The sequence below is a fragment of the Ambystoma mexicanum genome, chromosome 2p, assembly GCF_040938575.1.
Source record: "Ambystoma mexicanum isolate Mex_15411 chromosome 2p, UKY_AmexF1_1, whole genome shotgun sequence".
In the NCBI taxonomy this organism is placed as follows: Eukaryota; Metazoa; Chordata; class Amphibia; order Caudata; family Ambystomatidae; genus Ambystoma; species Ambystoma mexicanum.
The window spans coordinates 1308568074-1308591664 of record NC_090923.1 but is presented as its reverse complement, the minus strand read 5'-3'; the positions used below and the strand labels follow the sequence as shown (position 1 = coordinate 1308591664).

General features: G+C 44.4%; 4 non-coding genes across 4 annotated transcripts; all 4 read left to right on the top strand.

Annotated features, from left to right (window-relative positions):
* The first annotated feature begins 3862 nt into the window (after positions 1–3862).
* LOC138568055 (U6 spliceosomal RNA) lies at positions 3863–3969 on the top strand. The gene has a single exon (XR_011302428.1). It is a non-coding gene; the product is annotated as a U6 spliceosomal RNA (small nuclear RNA).
* A 5348-nt stretch (positions 3970–9317) lies between these two features.
* Positions 9318–9424, top strand: LOC138568054 (U6 spliceosomal RNA). Its single transcript, XR_011302427.1, has one exon. It is a non-coding gene; the product is annotated as a U6 spliceosomal RNA (small nuclear RNA).
* A 5354-nt stretch (positions 9425–14778) lies between these two features.
* On the top strand, positions 14779–14885 carry LOC138568053 (U6 spliceosomal RNA). The gene has a single exon (XR_011302426.1). It is a non-coding gene; the product is annotated as a U6 spliceosomal RNA (small nuclear RNA).
* A 5357-nt stretch (positions 14886–20242) lies between these two features.
* On the top strand, positions 20243–20349 carry LOC138568052 (U6 spliceosomal RNA). Its single transcript, XR_011302425.1, has one exon. It is a non-coding gene; the product is annotated as a U6 spliceosomal RNA (small nuclear RNA).
* The last annotated feature ends 3242 nt before the right edge of the window (positions 20350–23591 follow it).

The window sequence follows — 23591 nt, the reverse complement described above, 5'->3', positions numbered from 1 at the left end:
TTTACATAGTCTTCCCTGCCCAGGCATGTTTAAGGCATACTGTATGTCCCTCCATTACAATGAAAACTCTGTTGAAAGCACAGAGGTACATAGGAATGGATCTGTTAAGAAATGAAACAAAAAGTCTGGAAAAATGTCGAAACGGGTAGGATTTGGGCTTACAATTAACTGACTCACAGTCAGATGTGCTATCCCCTGACCCACTGATCCCCTTTCCTTTTGTGTAATCCTTTTGTTCTCAGTAGGGTTTTCCAAAGTGGCTTTCAAATAAAAGATCCTAGACCTGCATTTTGTGGCACACATGCCTCATATCCCGTTGCTCTTGATAAACTCACATCATCTCCCACCAATACAAGCTGTAAAAGATTTTCAGGGCTTAGCCAAGCAAACTAGACGCAGGTCGAAGGTTGAGCAATCCTTTAATCAGCAGCAAAGTTAACATTGAAATCAGCCTCAGAATCTCTTAAAGGATGGGCCAACATCTGTTGCTGGCAGCGTGCAAAGGGGCAGCCTGGGTGCTGACACCTTAAGCCATCTCCTGTTCTTGCCTTGTCCTTGATCCAGCCATGGGCCCACATACACTCAGAGGTACAGAGTGTTTCTCATGTCTATGGGTCTGCTGTGATGCTCTCACGCTTGCATCACCCAGCCATCGTGATGGGGAGGGGGTGTCGATTTGCAAGCACCCTTGAGCATGAATCTTTAAATATAATTGGCATTAAACCAAACCCTTTAGGACCAGATCAATAAAGCAGCAAAGAATGCTGATGTATTGCTGTTTGCCGCTTAATTCCATACCATCCGACATCTAAATGGTGTTTGGTCAAACGTTTGCCATATCAAATGTCCTTATGTCAAAGAGCAGAAAGTCCAGAGGTCCTAATCAATGGTTTGGTTGGCTCTCCCTTTGCGCTTGCCTTAAGGCGTCAGCACCAGAGGCTGTCCGATTGCGCCCTGCAAGCAACCAATGTTGGCCCATCCTTTAAGAGATTCTGAGGCTGATTTCAATGTTAATTTTGCTGCTGGTTTAAGGATTGCTCAACCTTCGGCCCACGTCTAATTTCCTTGGCTATGCCCTTGAAATATTTTACAGATTGTATTGGTGGGAGATGACGTGGGTTTATCAAGAGCAACGGGATATGAGGCATGTGGGCCATAAAAAACAGGTCTAGGATCTTTTGTATAAGAAAGTCTCTTTAAGTAGGGAACTTTGGACAACACTGCTGAGAGGAAAAGGATTACACAAAAGGCAAGGGGGTCAGTGGGTCAAGGGATAGCACATCTGACTGTGAGTCAGTTTATTGTAAGTCCAAATCCTACTTGTTTCAACATTTTTCCAGGCTTTTTGTTTCATTTCTTAACAGATCCATTCCTATGTGCCTCAGCAACCCATGTACTAATATTGGAATGAAAATGGGAAAATTGAATTTGACCCTGCTTCAAAGGATGACACGCACATTCGTAAAGCATTCACTATTTTTGGCACACGACAGGACAGAAACTTTCTTAATCTGCAAGTCTTTATTTTTGAATACATCTTTTTTAATGAAGATTGAAATTGTATGTTCATTCATTTTACACGACAACACAATACATTTTGCTCCAAATTCAACACTAATGACTCTGGAGCCTTTTACTTGTGAGTCCTATTGACTGAATGAACAGCCCCATCCCCTTCAATTTCTTGACTTGTACTTTTAGAAGTGGCACGCTGCTTTTGTTTTTTTATCCCATTCTACCAAACTCAGTATTAACACTTTCCCCCTTGTTGTGCACTCCAGCGTAAACTGCTTTAAGGTGCTATTTGCAAACATCGCTCTGAACTACAGCTTTACTTGCTTCTAGGCCTTAATCTTTAATTGGGGCTGAGCAGTGTACTCCGGATTTGGCTGCTTTTAGTTGGTTGATTTCTTTTTTGATTTCTGTAACTTTCAAACAGTCCCATTGTGAAATACCATTGTCACAATGTGATGCAGTGCAGGAAAACTTAAAATTAATGGTAGGGAGAGGGAGAGGGAGCGGGGGTTGTGGGGGATGGGAAGGAGGGAGGGAGGGAGGAGAGAGAGACAGAGAGAGAGAAAACAATTAAAAGCCTAAAATCTTTGCCATGCAAACACATAGCCCCCGAATACCATATTTTCTTTATGTGGAAAGGGGCTCTGTGGCTGGTATGGCAGCCTGTTGATGCTTTGTTGAGTTGCTTGGAACGTGCATGGAAGGAGACCTGAAGCACTCCCGACCAGGTTGCATGCCTCCAGGTTACTGAAATCCCACAGACCTCCTCCCTGTGCCACAAAGTTCTGGGCGCTGAGCTCTGCAGTTGTTCCCCACAAGTTGCCAAGCACCCCAGATTTACTAGTTACTACTACCCCACCTCGACCACTATATTTTCCCCAGATACTTGCTACTGTGGAGTAAGCAGGGCTAAGAAAGAGGGAGAGGGGGTTTGCCTATGCAAATCATCTGCCAGTTTGCTTCCTGCGAGGTCATTCCATCTCACCAGCTGACACCTGGGCAGCGGCAGGTAATTTGGAGAACTGACATATATGGACAGGCCACAAAGCAAAGGCTGAGCCGTTGATTGAGGATCCCTTTTGCCATGTCTCCCTAAGTTACCGAGGACCAGAAAATTCCACCCTCAGCTCTCATAGAGAGGTCCTTGGCCGATCGTAGCCGATCAGAGGAGTGAAGTGTCGGAGGTGACTGTACACTGCCTCACCTGCCCTGCTTTCTACAGTGGTAATGCTTTTGCAGAAGGGGCCTGTACAAGAGATTTTGTTCTGCACTGTGGGAAAGTGACATTTATCCACTGACATTAACCAAACTACTTGCGCTGTTCAATGCACATGTATGCAGAGAAATCATTTTATGTTTTTTGGGGAAGGTCTAGAGGGTCCTGCTGGTGATTCTTTTAAGCTGTCTGCTACTCTTGCTTTTACATAGAGTCTTCCCTGCCCAGGAAGGTATACTGTATGTCCCTCCCTTACAATGAAAACTCTGTTCAAAGCACAGAGGTACATAGGAATGGATCTGTTAAGAAATGAGACAAAAAGCCTGTAAAATTTCAAAGCAGGTAGCATTTGGACTTACAATAAACTGACTCACAGTCAAATGTGCTATCATTTGACCCACTGAACCCCTTACCTTTTGTGTCATACTTTTGCTCTCAGTGGGGTTGCCCAAAGTTCCCTTCTTAAAGCGGCTTTCTTTTAAAAAATCCTAGACCTGCTTTTTGTGGCACACATGCCTCATATCCCGTTGCAGTTGATAAAGTCACATCATCTCCCACCAGTACAAGCTGTACAAGATTTCCAGGGCTTATCCTTGCAATCTAGACGTGGGTCGAAGGTTGAGCAATCCTTAAATCAGCTGCAAAGTTAAAATTGAAATCAGCCTGAGAATCCTTTAAAGGATGGTCCAACATCTGTTGCTTACAGGGCTCAATCGGACAGCCTCTGGTGCTGACGCTTTAAGCCACCTCCTGTTCTTGCCTTGTCCTTGTTACAGCCATGGGCCCACATACACTCAGAGGTACAGAGTTTTTCTCATGTCTATGGGTCTGTTGTGATGCTCTCAGGCTTGCATCAGCCAGCCATTGTGATGGGGAGAGGGTGTCATTTTGCAAGCACCCTGGAGCATTAATCTTTATATCTTTAAATATAATTGGCATTAAACTAAAACCCTTTAGGACCAGATCAATACAGCAGCAAAGAATGCTTATTCATTGTTGTTTGCCTCTTCATTTCATATCACCCGATATCTAAATGGTGTTTGGACTTTCTGCCCTCTGACATAAGGACATTTGGTATGGCAAACCTTTGACAGAGGTCCTAATCAATGGTTTGATTGACTCTCCCTTTGCGCTTGCTTCTGCAACACATGTACTAATATTGGAATGATAATGGGAAAATTAAATTGGCCCCTGCTCTAAAGGATGACACGCACATTCGTAAAGCATTCACTATTTTAGGCACATGTCTGGACAGAAACTTTCTTAATTTGCAAGTCTTTATTTTTTAATATATCTTTTTTTATTGAAGATTGACATTTTATGTTCATTCATATTACACGACAACACAATACATTTTGCGCCAAATTCAACACTAATGCCTCAGGAGCCTTTTACTTGTGAGTCCTCTTGACTGAATGAACAGCCCTGTCCCCTTCAATTTCTTGACTTGTACTTTTAGAAGTGGCACACTTCTTTTTTTTTTTTTTTTTTAATCCCATTCTACCAAACTCAGTATTATCACTTTCCTCCTTGTTGTGCACTCCAGCGTAAACTGCTTTAAGGTGCTGTTTGCAAACATCGCTCTGAACCACAGCTTTACTTGCTTCAGGGCCTTAATCTTTAATTGGGGCTGAGCAGTGTACTCCGGATTTGGCTGCGTTTAGTTGGTTGATTTCTTTTTTGATTTCTGTAACTTTCAAAAAGTCCCATTGTGAAATACCATTGTGACAATGTGCTGCAGTGCATGAAAACCTAAAATTAATGGTAGGGAGAGGGAGGGGGGTAGGGGGGAAGAGAGAGGGTGGGAAGGAGTGAGTGAGGGAGGGAGAGAGGGAGGAGAGAGAGACAGAGAGAGAGAAAACAAAGAAAATATGGTATTTGGGGGCTATGTATTTGCATGGAAAAGATTTTGGCCTTTTAATCAAGTGGGAAGGGGCTCTGTGGTTGGTATCTCAGCCTGTTGATGCTTTGTTGAGTTGCTTGGAACATGCAAGGAAGGAGACCTGAAGCACTCCCGACCAGGTTGCATGTCTCCAAGTTACTGAAATCCCACAGACCTCCTCCCTGTGCCACAAAGTCCTGGGCACTGAGCTCTGCAGTTGTTGCCCACAGGTCGCCAAGTGTCCCAGATTTACTTTCTCAGAGTTGCTAGTTACTGCTACCCCACCTCGACCACTATATTTTCCCCAGATACTTGCTACTGTGGAGCAAGCAGGGCTAAGGAGAGGGAGAGGGGGTGTGCCTATGCAAATTATCTGCCAGTGTGCTTCCTGGGAGGTCATTCCATCTCACCAGCTGACACCTGGGCAGCGGCAGGTAATTTGGAGAACAGACATATCCGGACAGGCCACAGAGCAAAGGCTGGGCCGTTGATTGAGGATCCCTTTAGCCATGTCTCCCTAAGTTACTGAGGTCCAGAAAAATTCCACCCTCAGCTCTCATAGAGAGGTCCTTGGCCGATCGTGGCCGATCAGGGCTGTGAAGGGTCAGGGGGGACTGCACACTGCCTCACCTTTTCACTGCTTTCTGTAGCGGTAATGCTTTTGCAGAAGGGGCCTGTACAAGTGATTTTGTTCTGCGCTGTGCGAAAGTCACATTTATCCACTGACATTAACCAAATTACTTGCGCTGTTCAACGCACATACATGCATAGAAATCATGTTATGTTTTTTGGGGAAGGTCTAGAGGGTCCTGCTGATGATTTATTAAGCTGTCTGCTACTCTTGCTTTTACATAGTCTTCCCTGCCCAGGCATGTTTAAGGCATACTGTATGTCCCTCCATTACAATGAAAACTCTGTTGAAAGCACAGAGGTACATAGGAATGGATCTGTTAAGAAATGAAACAAAAAGTCTGGAAAAATGTCGAAACGGGTAGGATTTGGGCTTACAATTAACTGACTCACAGTCAGATGTGCTATCCCCTGACCCACTGATCCCCTTTCCTTTTGTGTAATCCTTTTGTTCTCAGTAGGGTTTTCCAAAGTGGCTTTCAAATAAAAGATCCTAGACCTGCATTTTGTGGCACACATGCCTCATATCCCGTTGCTCTTGATAAACTCACATCTCCCACCAATACAAGCTGTAAAAGATTTTCAGGGCTTAGCCAAGCAAACTAGACGCAGGTCGAAGGTTGAGCAATCCTTTAATCAGCAGCAAAGTTAACATTGAAATCAGCCTCAGAATCTCTTAAAGGATGGGCCAACATCTGTTGCTGGCAGCGTGCAAAGGGGCAGCCTGGGTGCTGACACCTTAAGCCATCTCCTGTTCTTGCCTTGTCCTTGATCCAGCCATGGGCCCACATACACTCAGAGGTACAGAGTGTTTCTCATGTCTATGGGTCTGCTGTGATGCTCTCACGCTTGCATCACCCAGCCATCGTGATGGGGAGGGGGTGTCGATTTGCAAGCACCCTTGAGCATGAATCTTTAAATATAATTGGCATTAAACCAAACCCTTTAGGACCAGATCAATAAAGCAGCAAAGAATGCTGATGTATTGCTGTTTGCCGCTTAATTCCATACCATCCGACATCTAAATGGTGTTTGGTCAAACGTTTGCCATATCAAATGTCCTTATGTCAAAGAGCAGAAAGTCCAGAGGTCCTAATCAATGGTTTGGTTGGCTCTCCCTTTGCGCTTGCCTTAAGGCGTCAGCACCAGAGGCTGTCCGATTGCGCCCTGCAAGCAACCAATGTTGGCCCATCCTTTAAGAGATTCTGAGGCTGATTTCAATGTTAATTTTGCTGCTGGTTTAAGGATTGCTCAACCTTCGGCCCACGTCTAATTTCCTTGGCTATGCCCTTGAAATATTTTACAGATTGTATTGGTGGGAGATGACGTGGGTTTATCAAGAGCAACGGGATATGAGGCATGTGGGCCATAAAAAACAGGTCTAGGATCTTTTGTATAAGAAAGTCTCTTTAAGTAGGGAACTTTGGACAACACTGCTGAGAGGAAAAGGATTACACAAAAGGCAAGGGGGTCAGTGGGTCAAGGGATAGCACATCTGACTGTGAGTCAGTTTATTGTAAGTCCAAATCCTACCTGTTTCAACATTTTTCCAGGCTTTTTGTTTCATTTCTTAACAGATCCATTCCTATGTGCCTCAGCAACCCATGTACTAATATTGGAATGAAAATGGGAAAATTGAATTTGACCCTGCTTCAAAGGATGACACGCACATTCGTAAAGCATTCACTATTTTTGGCACACGACAGGACAAAAACTTTCTTAATCTGCAAGTCTTTATTTTTGAATACATCTTTTTTAATGAAGATTGAAATTGTATGTTCATTCATTTTACACGACAACACAATACATTTTGCGCCAAATTCAACACTAATGACTCTGGAGCCTTTTACTTGTGAGTCCTATTGACTGAATGAACAGCCCCATCCCCTTCAATTTCTTGACTTGTACTTTTAGAAGTGGCACGCTGCTTTTGTTTTTTTATCCCATTCTACCAAACTCAGTATTAACACTTTCCCCCTTGTTGTGCACTCCAGCGTAAACTGCTTTAAGGTGCTATTTGCAAACATCGCTCTGAACTACAGCTTTACTTGCTTCTAGGCCTTAATCTTTAATTGGGGCTGAGCAGTGTACTCCGGATTTGGCTGCTTTTAGTTGGTTGATTTCTTTTTTGATTTCTGTAACTTTCAAACAGTCCCATTGTGAAATACCATTGTCACAATGTGATGCAGTGCAGGAACACTTAAAATTAATGGTAGGGAGAGGGAGCGGGGGTTGTGGGGGATGGGAAGGAGGGAGGGAGGGAGGAGAGAGAGAGACAGAGAGAGAGAGAAAACAATTAAAAGCCTAAAATCTTTGCCATGCAAACACATAGCCCCCGAATACCATATTTTCTTTATGTGGAAAGGGGCTCTGTGGCTGGTATGGCAGCCTGTTGATGCTTTGTTGAGTTGCTTGGAACGTGCATGGAAGGAGACCTGAAGCACTCCCGACCAGGTTGCATGCCTCCAAGTTACTGAAATCCCACAGACCTCCTCCCTGTGCCACAAAGTTCTGGGCGCTGAGCTCTGCAGTTGTTCCCCACAAGTTGCCAAGCACCCCAGATTTACTAGTTACTACTACCCCACCTCGACCACTATATTTTCCCCAGATACTTGCTACTGTGGAGTAAGCAGGGCTAAGAAAGAGGGAGAGGGGGTTTGCCTATGCAAATCATCTGCCAGTTTGCTTCCTGCGAGGTCATTCCATCTCACCAGCTGACACCTGGGCAGCGGCAGGTAATTTGGAGAACAGACATATATGGACAGGCCACAAAGCAAAGGCTGAGCCGTTGATTGAGGATCCCTTTTGCCATGTCTCCCTAAGTTACCGAGGACCAGAAAATTCCACCCTCAGCTCTCATAGAGAGGTCCTTGGCCGATCGTAGCCGATCAGAGGAGTGAAGTGTCGGAGGTGACTGTACACTGCCTCACCTGCCCTGCTTTCTACAGTGGTAATGCTTTTGCAGAAGGGGCCTGTACAAGAGATTTTGTTCTGCACTGTGGGAAAGTGACATTTATCCACTGACATTAACCAAACTACTTGCGCTGTTCAATGCACATGTATGCAGAGAAATCATTTTATGTTTTTTGGGGAAGGTCTAGAGGGTCCTGCTGGTGATTCTTTTAAGCTGTCTGCTACTCTTGCTTTTACATAGAGTCTTCCCTGCCCAGGAAGGTATACTGTATGTCCCTCCCTTACAATGAAAACTCTGTTCAAAGCACAGAGGTACATAGGAATGGATCTGTTAAGAAGTGAGACAAAAAGCCTGGAAAATTTCAAAGCAGGTAGCATTTGGACTTACAATAAACTGACTCACAGTCAAATGTGCTATCATTTGACCCACTGAACCCCTTACCTTTTGTGTCATACTTTTGCTCTCAGTGGGGTTGCCCAAAGTTCCCTTCTTAAAGCGGCTTTCTTTTAAAAAATCCTAGACCTGCTTTTTGTGGCACACATGCCTCATATCCCGTTGCAGTTGATAAAGTCACATCATCTCCCACCAGTACAAGCTGTACAAGATTTCCAGGGCTTATCCTTGCAATCTAGACGTGGGTCGAAGGTTGAGCAATCCTTAAATCAGCTGCAAAGTTAAAATTGAAATCAGCCTGAGAATCCTTTAAAGGATGGTCCAACATCTGTTGCTTACAGGGCTCAATCGGACAGCCTCTGGTGCTGACGCTTTAAGCCACCTCCTGTTCTTGCCTTGTCCTTGTTACAGCCATGGGCCCACATACACTCAGAGGTACAGAGTTTTTCTCATGTCTATGGGTCTGTTGTGATGCTCTCAGGCTTGCATCAGCCAGCCATTGTGATGGGGAGGGGGTGTCATTTTGCAAGCACCCTGGAGCATTAATCTTTATATCTTTAAATATAATTGGCATTAAACTAAAACCCTTTAGGACCAGATCAATACAGCAGCAAAGAATGCTTATTCATTGTTGTTTGCCTCTTCATTTCATATCACCCGATATCTAAATGGTGTTTGGACTTTCTGCCCTCTGACATAAGGACATTTGGTATGGCAAACCTTTGACCAGAGGTCCTAATCAATGGTTTGATTGACTCTCCCTTTGCGCTTGCTTCTGCAACACATGTACTAATATTGGAATGATAATGGGAAAATTAAATTGGCCCCTGCTCTAAAGGATGACACGCACATTCGTAAAGCATTCACTATTTTAGGCACATGTCTGGACAGAAACTTTCTTAATTTGCAAGTCTTTATTTTTTAATATATCTTTTTTTATTGAAGATTGACATTTTATGTTCATTCATATTACACGACAACACAATACATTTTGCGCCAAATTCAACACTAATGCCTCAGGAGCCTTTTACTTGTGAGTCCTCTTGACTGAATGAACAGCCCTGTCCCCTTCAGTTTCTTGACTTGTACTTTTAGAAGTGGCACGCTTCTTTTTTTTTATTTTTTATCCCATTCTACCAAACTCAGTATTATCACTTTCCTCCTTGTTGTGCACTCCAGCGTAAACTGCTTTAAGGTGCTGTTTGCAAACATCGCTCTGAACCACAGCTTTACTTGCTTCAGGGCCTTAATCTTTAATTGGGGCTGAGCAGTGTACTCCGGATTTGGCTGCTTTTAGTTGGTTGATTTCTTTTTTGATTTCTGTAACTTTCAAAAAGTCCCATTGTGAAATACCATTGTGACAATGTGCTGCAGTGCATGAAAACCTAAAATTAATGGTAGGGAGAGGGAGGGGGGGTAGGGGGGAAGAGAGAGGGCGGGAGGGTGGGAAGGAGTGAGTGAGGGAGGGAGAGAGGGAGGAGAGAGAGACAGAGAGAGAGAAAACAAAGAAAATATGGTATTTGGGGGCTATGTATTTGCATGGAAAAGATTTTGGCCTTTTAATCAAGTGGGAAGGGGCTCTGTGGTTGGTATCTCAGCCTGTTGATGCTTTGTTGAGTTGCTTGGAACATGCAAGGAAGGAGACCTGAAGCACTCCCGACCAGGTTGCATGTCTCCAAGTTACTGAAATCCCACAGACCTCCTCCCTGTGCCACAAAGTCCTGGGCACTGAGCTCTGCAGTTGTTGCCCACAGGTCGCCAAGTGTCCCAGATTTACTTTCTCAGAGTTGCTAGTTACTGCTACCCCACCTCGACCACTATATTTTCCCCAGATACTTGCTACTGTGGAGCAAGCAGGGCTAAGGAGAGGGAGAGGGGGTGTGCCTATGCAAATTATCTGCCAGTGTGCTTCCTGGGAGGTCATTCCATCTCACCAGCTGACACCTGGGCAGCGGCAGGTAATTTGGAGAACAGACATATCCGGACAGGCCACAGAGCAAAGGCTGGGCCGTTGATTGAGGATCCCTTTAGCCATGTCTCCCTAAGTTACTGAGGTCCAGAAAAATTCCACCCTCAGCTCTCATAGAGAGGTCCTTGGCCGATCGTGGCCGATCAGGGCTGTGAAGGGTCAGGGGGGACTGCACACTGCCTCACCTTTTCACTGCTTTCTGTAGCGGTAATGCTTTTGCAGAAGGGGCCTGTACAAGTGATTTTGTTCTGCGCTGTGCGAAAGTCACATTTATCCACTGACATTAACCAAATTACTTGCGCTGTTCAACGCACATACATGCATAGAAATCATGTTATGTTTTTTGGGGAAGGTCTAGAGGGTCCTGCTGATGATTTATTAAGCTGTCTGCTACTCTTGCTTTTACATAGTCTTCCCTGCCCAGGCATGTTTAAGGCATACTGTATGTCCCTCCATTACAATGAAAACTCTGTTGAAAGCACAGAGGTACATAGGAATGGATCTGTTAAGAAATGAAACAAAAAGTCTGGAAAAATGTCGAAACGGGTAGGATTTGGGCTTACAATTAACTGACTCACAGTCAGATGTGCTATCCCCTGACCCACTGATCCCCTTTCCTTTTGTGTAATCCTTTTGTTCTCAGTAGGGTTTTCCAAAGTGGCTTTCAAATAAAAGATCCTAGACCTGCATTTTGTGGCACACATGCCTCATATCCCGTTGCTCTTGATAAACTCACATCTCCCACCAATACAAGCTGTAAAAGATTTTCAGGGCTTAGCCAAGCAAACTAGACGCAGGTCGAAGGTTGAGCAATCCTTTAATCAGCAGCAAAGTTAACATTGAAATCAGCCTCAGAATCTCTTAAAGGATGGGCCAACATCTGTTGCTGGCAGCGTGCAAAGGGGCAGCCTGGGTGCTGACACCTTAAGCCATCTCCTGTTCTTGCCTTGTCCTTGATCCAGCCATGGGCCCACATACACTCAGAGGTACAGAGTGTTTCTCATGTCTATGGGTCTGCTGTGATGCTCTCACGCTTGCATCACCCAGCCATCGTGATGGGGAGGGGGTGTCGATTTGCAAGCACCCTTGAGCATGAATCTTTAAATATAATTGGCATTAAACCAAACCCTTTAGGACCAGATCAATAAAGCAGCAAAGAATGCTGATGTATTGCTGTTTGCCGCTTAATTCCATACCATCCGACATCTAAATGGTGTTTGGTCAAACGTTTGCCATATCAAATGTCCTTATGTCAAAGAGCAGAAAGTCCAGAGGTCCTAATCAATGGTTTGGTTGGCTCTCCCTTTGCGCTTGCCTTAAGGCGTCAGCACCAGAGGCTGTCCGATTGCGCCCTGCAAGCAACCAATGTTGGCCCATCCTTTAAGAGATTCTGAGGCTGATTTCAATGTTAATTTTGCTGCTGGTTTAAGGATTGCTCAACCTTCGGCCCACGTCTAATTTCCTTGGCTATGCCCTTGAAATATTTTACAGATTGTATTGGTGGGAGATGACGTGGGTTTATCAAGAGCAACGGGATATGAGGCATGTGGGCCATAAAAAACAGGTCTAGGATCTTTTGTATAAGAAAGTCTCTTTAAGTAGGGAACTTTGGACAACACTGCTGAGAGGAAAAGGATTACACAAAAGGCAAGGGGGTCAGTGGGCCAAGGGATAGCACATCTGACTGTGAGTCAGTTTATTGTAAGTCCAAATCCTACCTGTTTCAACATTTTTCCAGGCTTTTTGTTTCATTTCTTAACAGATCCATTCCTATGTGCCTCAGCAACCCATGTACTAATATTGGAATGAAAATGGGAAAATTGAATTTGACCCTGCTTCAAAGGATGACACGCACATTCGTAAAGCATTCACTATTTTTGGCACACGACAGGACAAAAACTTTCTTAATCTGCAAGTCTTTATTTTTGAATACATCTTTTTTAATGAAGATTGAAATTGTATGTTCATTCATTTTACACGACAACACAATACATTTTGCGCCAAATTCAACACTAATGACTCTGGAGCCTTTTACTTGTGAGTCCTATTGACTGAATGAACAGCCCCATCCCCTTCAATTTCTTGACTTGTACTTTTAGAAGTGGCACGCTGCTTTTGTTTTTTTATCCCATTCTACCAAACTCAGTATTAACACTTTCCCCCTTGTTGTGCACTCCAGCGTAAACTGCTTTAAGGTGCTATTTGCAAACATCGCTCTGAACTACAGCTTTACTTGCTTCTAGGCCTTAATCTTTAATTGGGGCTGAGCAGTGTACTCCGGATTTGGCTGCTTTTAGTTGGTTGATTTCTTTTTTGATTTCTGTAACTTTCAAACAGTCCCATTGTGAAATACCATTGTCACAATGTGATGCAGTGCAGGAACACTTAAAATTAATGGTAGGGAGAGGGAGCGGGGGTTGTGGGGGATGGGAAGGAGGGAGGGAGGGAGGAGAGAGAGAGACAGAGAGAGAGAGAAAACAATTAAAAGCCTAAAATCTTTGCCATGCAAACACATAGCCCCCGAATACCATATTTTCTTTATGTGGAAAGGGGCTCTGTGGCTGGTATGGCAGCCTGTTGATGCTTTGTTGAGTTGCTTGGAACGTGCATGGAAGGAGACCTGAAGCACTCCCGACCAGGTTGCATGCCTCCAAGTTACTGAAATCCCACAGACCTCCTCCCTGTGCCACAAAGTTCTGGGCGCTGAGCTCTGCAGTTGTTCCCCACAAGTTGCCAAGCACCCCAGATTTACTAGTTACTACTACCCCACCTCGACCACTATATTTTCCCCAGATACTTGCTACTGTGGAGTAAGCAGGGCTAAGAAAGAGGGAGAGGGGGTTTGCCTATGCAAATCATCTGCCAGTTTGCTTCCTGCGAGGTCATTCCATCTCACCAGCTGACACCTGGGCAGCGGCAGGTAATTTGGAGAACAGACATATATGGACAGGCCACAAAGCAAAGGCTGAGCCGTTGATTGAGGATCCCTTTTGCCATGTCTCCCTAAGTTACCGAGGACCAGAAAATTCCACCCTCAGCTCTCATAGAGAGGTCCTTGGCCGATCGTAGCCGATCAGAGGAGTGAAGTGTCGGAGGTGACTGTACACTGCCTCACCTGCCCTGCTTTCTACAGTGGTAATGCTTTTGCAGAAGGGGCCTGTACAAGAGATTTTGTTCTGCACTGTGGGAAAGTGACATTTATCCACTGACATTAACCAAACTACTTGCGCTGTTCAATGCACATGTATGCAGAGAAATCATTTTATGTTTTTTGGGGAAGGTCTAGAGGGTCCTGCTGGTGATTCTTTTAAGCTGTCTGCTACTCTTGCTTTTACATAGAGTCTTCCCTGCCCAGGAAGGTATACTGTATGTCCCTCCCTTACAATGAAAACTCTGTTCAAAGCACAGAGGTACATAGGAATGGATCTGTTAAGAAGTGAGACAAAAAGCCTGGAAAATTTCAAAGCAGGTAGCATTTGGACTTACAATAAACTGACTCACAGTCAAATGTGCTATCATTTGACCCACTGAACCCCTTACCTTTTGTGTCATACTTTTGCTCTCAGTGGGGTTGCCCAAAGTTCCCTTCTTAAAGCGGCTTTCTTTTAAAAAATCCTAGACCTGCTTTTTGTGGCACACATGCCTCATATCCCGTTGCAGTTGATAAAGTCACATCATCTCCCACCAGTACAAGCTGTACAAGATTTCCAGGGCTTATCCTTGCAATCTAGACGTGGGTCGAAGGTTGAGCAATCCTTAAATCAGCTGCAAAGTTAAAATTGAAATCAGCCTGAGAATCCTTTAAAGGATGGTCCAACATCTGTTGCTTACAGGGCTCAATCGGACAGCCTCTGGTGCTGACGCTTTAAGCCACCTCCTGTTCTTGCCTTGTCCTTGTTACAGCCATGGGCCCACATACACTCAGAGGTACAGAGTTTTTCTCATGTCTATGGGTCTGTTGTGATGCTCTCAGGCTTGCATCAGCCAGCCATTGTGATGGGGAGGGGGTGTCATTTTGCAAGCACCCTGGAGCATTAATCTTTATATCTTTAAATATAATTGGCATTAAACTAAAACCCTTTAGGACCAGATCAATACAGCAGCAAAGAATGCTTATTCATTGTTGTTTGCCTCTTCATTTCATATCACCCGATATCTAAATGGTGTTTGGACTTTCTGCCCTCTGACATAAGGACATTTGGTATGGCAAACCTTTGACCAGAGGTCCTAATCAATGGTTTGATTGACTCTCCCTTTGCGCTTGCTTCTGCAACACATGTACTAATATTGGAATGATAATGGGAAAATTAAATTGGCCCCTGCTCTAAAGGATGACACGCACATTCGTAAAGCATTCACTATTTTAGGCACATGTCTGGACAGAAACTTTCTTAATTTGCAAGTCTTTATTTTTTAATATATCTTTTTTTATTGAAGATTGACATTTTATGTTCATTCATATTACACGACAACACAATACATTTTGCGCCAAATTCAACACTAATGCCTCAGGAGCCTTTTACTTGTGAGTCCTCTTGACTGAATGAACAGCCCTGTCCCCTTCAGTTTCTTGACTTGTACTTTTAGAAGTGGCACGCTTCTTTTTTTTTTTTTTTTATCCCATTCTACCAAACTCAGTATTATCACTTTCCTCCTTGTTGTGCACTCCAGCGTAAACTGCTTTAAGGTGCTGTTTGCAAACATCGCTCTGAACCACAGCTTTACTTGCTTCAGGGCCTTAATCTTTAATTGGGGCTGAGCAGTGTACTCCGGATTTGGCTGCTTTTAGTTGGTTGATTTCTTTTTTGATTTCTGTAACTTTCAAAAAGTCCCATTGTGAAATACCATTGTGACAATGTGCTGCAGTGCATGAAAACCTAAAATTAATGGTAGGGAGAGGGAGGGGGGGTAGGGGGGAAGAGAGAGGGCGGGAGGGTGGGAAGGAGTGAGTGAGGGAGGGAGAGAGGGAGGAGAGAGAGACAGAGAGAGAGAAAACAAAGAAAATATGGTATTTGGGGGCTATGTATTTGCATGGAAAAGATTTTGGCCTTTTAATCAAGTGGGAAGGGGCTCTGTGGTTGGTATCTCAGCCTGTTGATGCTTTGTTGAGTTGCTTGGAACATGCAAGGAAGGAGACCTGAAGCACTCCCGACCAGGTTGCATGTCTCCAAGTTACTGAAATCCCACAGACCTCCTCCCTGTGCCACAAAGTCCTGGGCACTGAGCTCTGCAGTTGTTGCCCACAGGTCGCCAAGTGTCCCAGATTTACTTTCTCAGAGTTGCTAGTTACTGCTACCCCACCTCGACCACTATATTTTCCCCAGATACTTGCTACTGTGGAGCAAGCAGGGCTAAGGAGAGGGAGAGGGGGTGTGCCTATGCAAATTATCTGCCAGTGTGCTTCCTGGGAGGTCATTCCATCTCACCAGCTGACACCTGGGCAGCGGCAGGTAATTTGGAGAACAGACATATCCGGACAGGCCACAGAGCAAAGGCTGGGCCGTTGATTGAGGATCCCTTTAGCCATGTCTCCCTAAGCTACTGAGGTCCAGAAAAATTCCACCCTCAGCTCTCATAGAGAGGTCCTTGGCCGATCGTGGCCGATCAGGGCTGTGAAGGGTCAGGGGGGACTGCACACTGCCTCACCTTTTCACTGCTTTCTGTAGCGGTAATGCTTTTGCAGAAGGGGCCTGTACAAGTGATTTTGTTCTGCGCTGTGCGAAAGTCACATTTATCCACTGACATTAACCAAATTACTTGCGCTGTTCAACGCACATACATGCATAGAAATCATGTTATGTTTTTTGGGGAAGGTCTAGAGGGTCCTGCTGATGATTTATTAAGCTGTCTGCTACTCTTGCTTTTACATAGTCTTCCCTGCCCAGGCATGTTTAAGGCATACTGTATGTCCCTCCATTACAATGAAAACTCTGTTGAAAGCACAGAGGTACATAGGAATGGATCTGTTAAGAAATGAAACAAAAAGTCTGGAAAAATGTCGAAACGGGTAGGATTTGGGCTTACAATTAACTGACTCACAGTCAGATGTGCTATCCCCTGACCCACTGATCCCCTTTCCTTTTGTGTAATCCTTTTGTTCTCAGTAGGGTTTTCCAAAGTGGCTTTCAAATAAAAGATCCTAGACCTGCATTTTGTGGCACACATGCCTCATATCCCGTTGCTCTTGATAAACTCACATCATCTCCCACCAATACAAGCTGTAAAAGATTTTCAGGGCTTAGCCAAGCAAACTAGACGCAGGTCGAAGGTTGAGCAATCCTTTAATCAGCAGCAAAGTTAACATTGAAATCAGCCTCAGAATCTCTTAAAGGATGGGCCAACATCTGTTGCTGGCAGCGTGCAAAGGGGCAGCCTGGGTGCTGACACCTTAAGCCATCTCCTGTTCTTGCCTTGTCCTTGATCCAGCCATGGGCCCACATACACTCAGAGGTACAGAGTGTTTCTCATGTCTATGGGTCTGCTGTGATGCTCTCACGCTTGCATCACCCAGCCATCGTGATGGGGAGGGGGTGTCGATTTGCAAGCACCCTTGAGCATGAATCTTTAAATATAATTGGCATTAAACCAAACCCTTTAGGACCAGATCAATAAAGCAGCAAAGAATGCTGATGTATTGCTGTTTGCCGCTTAATTCCATACCATCCGACATCTAAATGGTGTTTGGTCAAACGTTTGCCATATCAAATGTCCTTATGTCAAAGAGCAGAAAGTCCAGAGGTCCTAATCAATGGTTTGGTTGGCTCTCCCTTTGCGCTTGCCTTAAGGCGTCAGCACCAGAGGCTGTCCGATTGCGCCCTGCAAGCAACCAATGTTGGCCCATCCTTTAAGAGATTCTGAGGCTGATTTCAATGTTCATTTTGCTGCTGGTTTAAGGATTGCTCAACCTTCGGCCCACGTCTAATTTCCTTGGCTATGCCCTTGAAATATTTTACAGATTGTATTGGTGGGAGATGACGTGGGTTTATCAAGAGCAACGGGATATGAGGCATGTGGGCCATAAAAAACAGGTCTAGGATCTTTTGTATAAGAAAGTCTCTTTAAGTAGGGAACTTTGGACAACACTGCTGAGAGGAAAAGGATTACACAAAAGGCAAGGGGGTCAGTGGGTCAAGGGATAGCACATCTGACTGTGAGTCAGTTTATTGTAAGTCCAAATCCTACCTGTTTCAACATTTTTCCAGGCTTTTTGTTTCATTTCTTAACAGATCCATTCCTATGTGCCTCAGCAACCCATGTACTAATATTGGAATGAAAATGGGAAAATTGAATTTGACCCTGCTTCAAAGGATGACACGCACATTCGTAAAGCATTCACTATTTTTGGCACACGACAGGACAAAAACTTTCTTAATCTGCAAGTCTTTATTTTTGAATACATCTTTTTTAATGAAGATTGAAATTGTATGTTCATTCATTTTACACGACAACACAATACATTTTGCGCCAAATTCAACACTAATGACTCTGGAGCCTTTTACTTGTGAGTCCTATTGACTGAATGAACAGCCCCATCCCCTTCAATTTCTTGACTTGTACTTTTAGAAGTGGCACGCTGCTTTTGTTTTTTTATCCCATTCTACCAAACTCAGTATTAACACTTTCCCCCTTGTTGTGCACTCCAGCGTAAACTGCTTTAAGGTGCTATTTGCAAACATCGCTCTGAACTACAGCTTTACTTGCTTCTAGGCCTTAATCTTTAATTGGGGCTGAGCAGTGTACTCCGGATTTGGCTGCTTTTAGTTGGTTGATTTCTTTTTTGATTTCTGTAACTTTCAAACAGTCCCATTGTGAAATACCATTGTCACAATGTGATGCAGTGCAGGAACACTTAAAATTAATGGTAGGGAGAGGGAGCGGGGGTTGTGGGGGATGGGAAGGAGGGAGGGAGGGAGGAGAGAGAGAGACAGAGAGAGAGAGAAAACAATTAAAAGCCTAAAATCTTTGCCATGCAAACACATAGCCCCCGAATACCATATTTTCTTTATGTGGAAAGGGGCTCTGTGGCTGGTATGGCAGCCTGTTGATGCTTTGTTGAGTTGCTTGGAACGTGCATGGAAGGAGACCTGAAGCACTCCCGACCAGGTTGCATGCCTCCAAGTTACTGAAATCCCACAGATCTCCTCCCTGTGCCACAAAGTTCTGGGCGCTGAGCTCTGCAGTTGTTCCCCACAAGTTGCCAAGCACCCCAGATTTACTAGTTACTACTACCCCACCTCGACCACTATATTTTCCCCAGATACTTGCTACTGTGGAGTAAGCAGGGCTAAGAAAGAGGGAGAGGGGGTTTGCCTATGCAAATCATCTGCCAGTTTGCTTCCTGCGAGGTCATTCCATCTCACCAGCTGACACCTGGGCAGCGGCAGGTAATTTGGAGAACAGACATATATGGACAGGCCACAAAGCAAAGGCTGAGCCGTTGATTGAGGATCCCTTTTGCCATGTCTCCCTAAGTTACCGAGGACCAGAAAATTCCACCCTCAGCTCTCATAGAGAGGTCCTTGGCCGATCGTAGCCGATCAGAGGAGTGAAGTGTCGGAGGTGACTGTACACTGCCTCACCTGCCCTGCTTTCTACAGTGGTAATGCTTTTGCAGAAGGGGCCTGTACAAGAGATTTTGTTCTGCACTGTGGGAAAGTGACATTTATCCACTGACATTAACCAAACTACTTGCGCTGTTCAATGCACATGTATGCAGAGAAATCATTTTATGTTTTTTGGGGAAGGTCTAGAGGGTCCTGCTGGTGATTCTTTTAAGCTGTCTGCTACTCTTGCTTTTACATAGAGTCTTCCCTGCCCAGGAAGGTATACTGTATGTCCCTCCCTTACAATGAAAACTCTGTTCAAAGCACAGAGGTACATAGGAATGGATCTGTTAAGAAGTGAGACAAAAAGCCTGGAAAATTTCAAAGCAGGTAGCATTTGGACTTACAATAAACTGACTCACAGTCAAATGTGCTATCATTTGACCCACTGAACCCCTTACCTTTTGTGTCATACTTTTGCTCTCAGTGGGGTTGCCCAAAGTTCCCTTCTTAAAGCGGCTTTCTTTTAAAAAATCCTAGACCTGCTTTTTGTGGCACACATGCCTCATATCCCGTTGCAGTTGATAAAGTCACATCATCTCCCACCAGTACAAGCTGTACAAGATTTCCAGGGCTTATCCTTGCAATCTAGACGTGGGTCGAAGGTTGAGCAATCCTTAAATCAGCTGCAAAGTTAAAATTGAAATCAGCCTGAGAATCCTTTAAAGGATGGTCCAACATCTGTTGCTTACAGGGCTCAATCGGACAGCCTCTGGTGCTGACGCTTTAAGCCACCTCCTGTTCTTGCCTTGTCCTTGTTACAGCCATGGGCCCACATACACTCAGAGGTACAGAGTTTTTCTCATGTCTATGGGTCTGTTGTGATGCTCTCAGGCTTGCATCAGCCAGCCATTGTGATGGGGAGGGGGTGTCATTTTGCAAGCACCCTGGAGCATTAATCTTTATATCTTTAAATATAATTGGCATTAAACTAAAACCCTTTAGGACCAGATCAATACAGCAGCAAAGAATGCTTATTCATTGTTGTTTGCCTCTTCATTTCATATCACCCGATATCTAAATGGTGTTTGGACTTTCTGCCCTCTGACATAAGGACATTTGGTATGGCAAACCTTTGACCAGAGGTCCTAATCAATGGTTTGATTGACTCTCCCTTTGCGCTTGCTTCTGCAACACATGTACTAATATTGGAATGATAATGGGAAAATTAAATTGGCCCCTGCTCTAAAGGATGACACGCACATTCGTAAAGCATTCACTATTTTAGGCACATGTCTGGACAGAAACTTTCTTAATTTGCAAGTCTTTATTTTTTAATATATCTTTTTTTATTGAAGATTGACATTTTATGTTCATTCATATTACACGACAACACAATACATTTTGCGCCAAATTCAACACTAATGCCTCAGGAGCCTTTTACTTGTGAGTCCTCTTGACTGAATGAACAGCCCTGTCCCCTTCAGTTTCTTGACTTGTACTTTTAGAAGTGGCACGCTTCTTTTTTTTTATTTTTTATCCCATTCTACCAAACTCAGTATTATCACTTTCCTCCTTGTTGTGCACTCCAGCGTAAACTGCTTTAAGGTGCTGTTTGCAAACATCGCTCTGAACCACAGCTTTACTTGCTTCAGGGCCTTAATCTTTAATTGGGGCTGAGCAGTGTACTCCGGATTTGGCTGCTTTTAGTTGGTTGATTTCTTTTTTGATTTCTGTAACTTTCAAAAAGTCCCATTGTGAAATACCATTGTGACAATGTGCTGCAGTGCATGAAAACCTAAAATTAATGGTAGGGAGAGGGAGGGGGGGTAGGGGGGAAGAGAGAGGGCGGGAGGGTGGGAAGGAGTGAGTGAGGGAGGGAGAGAGGGAGGAGAGAGAGACAGAGAGAGAGAAAACAAAGAAAATATGGTATTTGGGGGCTATGTATTTGCATGGAAAAGATTTTGGCCTTTTAATCAAGTGGGAAGGGGCTCTGTGGTTGGTATCTCAGCCTGTTGATGCTTTGTTGAGTTGCTTGGAACATGCAAGGAAGGAGACCTGAAGCACTCCCGACCAGGTTGCATGTCTCCAAGTTACTGAAATCCCACAGACCTCCTCCCTGTGCCACAAAGTCCTGGGCACTGAGCTCTGCAGTTGTTGCCCACAGGTCGCCAAGTGTCCCAGATTTACTTTCTCAGAGTTGCTAGTTACTGCTACCCCACCTCGACCACTATATTTTCCCCAGATACTTGCTACTGTGGAGCAAGCAGGGCTAAGGAGAGGGAGAGGGGGTGTGCCTATGCAAATTATCTGCCAGTGTGCTTCCTGGGAGGTCATTCCATCTCACCAGCTGACACCTGGGCAGCGGCAGGTAATTTGGAGAACAGACATATCCGGACAGGCCACAGAGCAAAGGCTGGGCCGTTGATTGAGGATCCCTTTAGCCATGTCTCCCTAAGTTACTGAGGTCCAGAAAAATTCCACCCTCAGCTCTCATAGAGAGGTCCTTGGCCGATCGTGGCCGATCAGGGCTGTGAAGGGTCAGGGGGGACTGCACACTGCCTCACCTTTTCACTGCTTTCTGTAGCGGTAATGCTTTTGCAGAAGGGGCCTGTACAAGTGATTTTGTTCTGCGCTGTGCGAAAGTCACATTTATCCACTGACATTAACCAAATTACTTGCGCTGTTCAACGCACATACATGCATAGAAATCATGTTATGTTTTTTGGGGAAGGTCTAGAGGGTCCTGCTGATGATTTATTAAGCTGTCTGCTACTCTTGCTTTTACATAGTCTTCCCTGCCCAGGCATGTTTAAGGCATACTGTATGTCCCTCCATTACAATGAAAACTCTGTTGAAAGCACAGAGGTACATAGGAATGGATCTGTTAAGAAATGAAACAAAAAGTCTGGAAAAATGTCGAAACGGGTAGGATTTGGGCTTACAATTAACTGACTCACAGTCAGATGTGCTATCCCCTGACCCACTGATCCCCTTTCCTTTTGTGTAATCCTTTTGTTCTCAGTAGGGTTTTCCAAAGTGGCTTTCAAATAAAAGATCCTAGACCTGCATTTTGTGGCACACATGCCTCATATCCCGTTGCTCTTGATAAACTCACATCTCCCACCAATACAAGCTGTAAAAGATTTTCAGGGCTTAGCCAAGCAAACTAGACGCAGGTCGAAGGTTGAGCAATCCTTTAATCAGCAGCAAAGTTAACATTGAAATCAGCCTCAGAATCTCTTAAAGGATGGGCCAACATCTGTTGCTGGCAGCGTGCAAAGGGGCAGCCTGGGTGCTGACACCTTAAGCCATCTCCTGTTCTTGCCTTGTCCTTGATCCAGCCATGGGCCCACATACACTCAGAGGTACAGAGTGTTTCTCATGTCTATGGGTCTGCTGTGATGCTCTCACGCTTGCATCACCCAGCCATCGTGATGGGGAGGGGGTGTCGATTTGCAAGCACCCTTGAGCATGAATCTTTAAATATAATTGGCATTAAACCAAACCCTTTAGGACCAGATCAATAAAGCAGCAAAGAATGCTGATGTATTGCTGTTTGCCGCTTAATTCCATACCATCCGACATCTAAATGGTGTTTGGTCAAACGTTTGCCATATCAAATGTCCTTATGTCAAAGAGCAGAAAGTCCAGAGGTCCTAATCAATGGTTTGGTTGGCTCTCCCTTTGCGCTTGCCTTAAGGCGTCAGCACCAGAGGCTGTCCGATTGCGCCCTGCAAGCAACCAATGTTGGCCCATCCTTTAAGAGATTCTGAGGCTGATTTCAATGTTAATTTTGCTGCTGGTTTAAGGATTGCTCAACCTTCGGCCCACGTCTAATTTCCTTGGCTATGCCCTTGAAATATTTTACAGATTGTATTGGTGGGAGATGACGTGGGTTTATCAAGAGCAACGGGATATGAGGCATGTGGGCCATAAAAAACAGGTCTAGGATCTTTTGTATAAGAAAGTCTCTTTAAGTAGGGAACTTTGGACAACACTGCTGAGAGGAAAAGGATTACACAAAAGGCAAGGGGGTCAGTGGGCCAAGGGATAGCACATCTGACTGTGAGTCAGTTTATTGTAAGTCCAAATCCTACCTGTTTCAACATTTTTCCAGGCTTTTTGTTTCATTTCTTAACAGATCCATTCCTATGTGCCTCAGCAACCCATGTACTAATATTGGAATGAAAATGGGAAAATTGAATTTGACCCTGCTTCAAAGGATGACACGCACATTCGTAAAGCATTCACTATTTTTGGCACACGACAGGACAAAAACTTTCTTAATCTGCAAGTCTTTATTTTTGAATACATCTTTTTTAATGAAGATTGAAATTGTATGTTCATTCATTTTACACGACAACACAATACATTTTGCGCCAAATTCAACACTAATGACTCTGGAGCCTTTTACTTGTGAGTCCTATTGACTGAATGAACAGCCCCATCCCCTTCAATTTCTTGACTTGTACTTTTAGAAGTGGCACGCTGCTTTTGTTTTTTTATCCCATTCTACCAAACTCAGT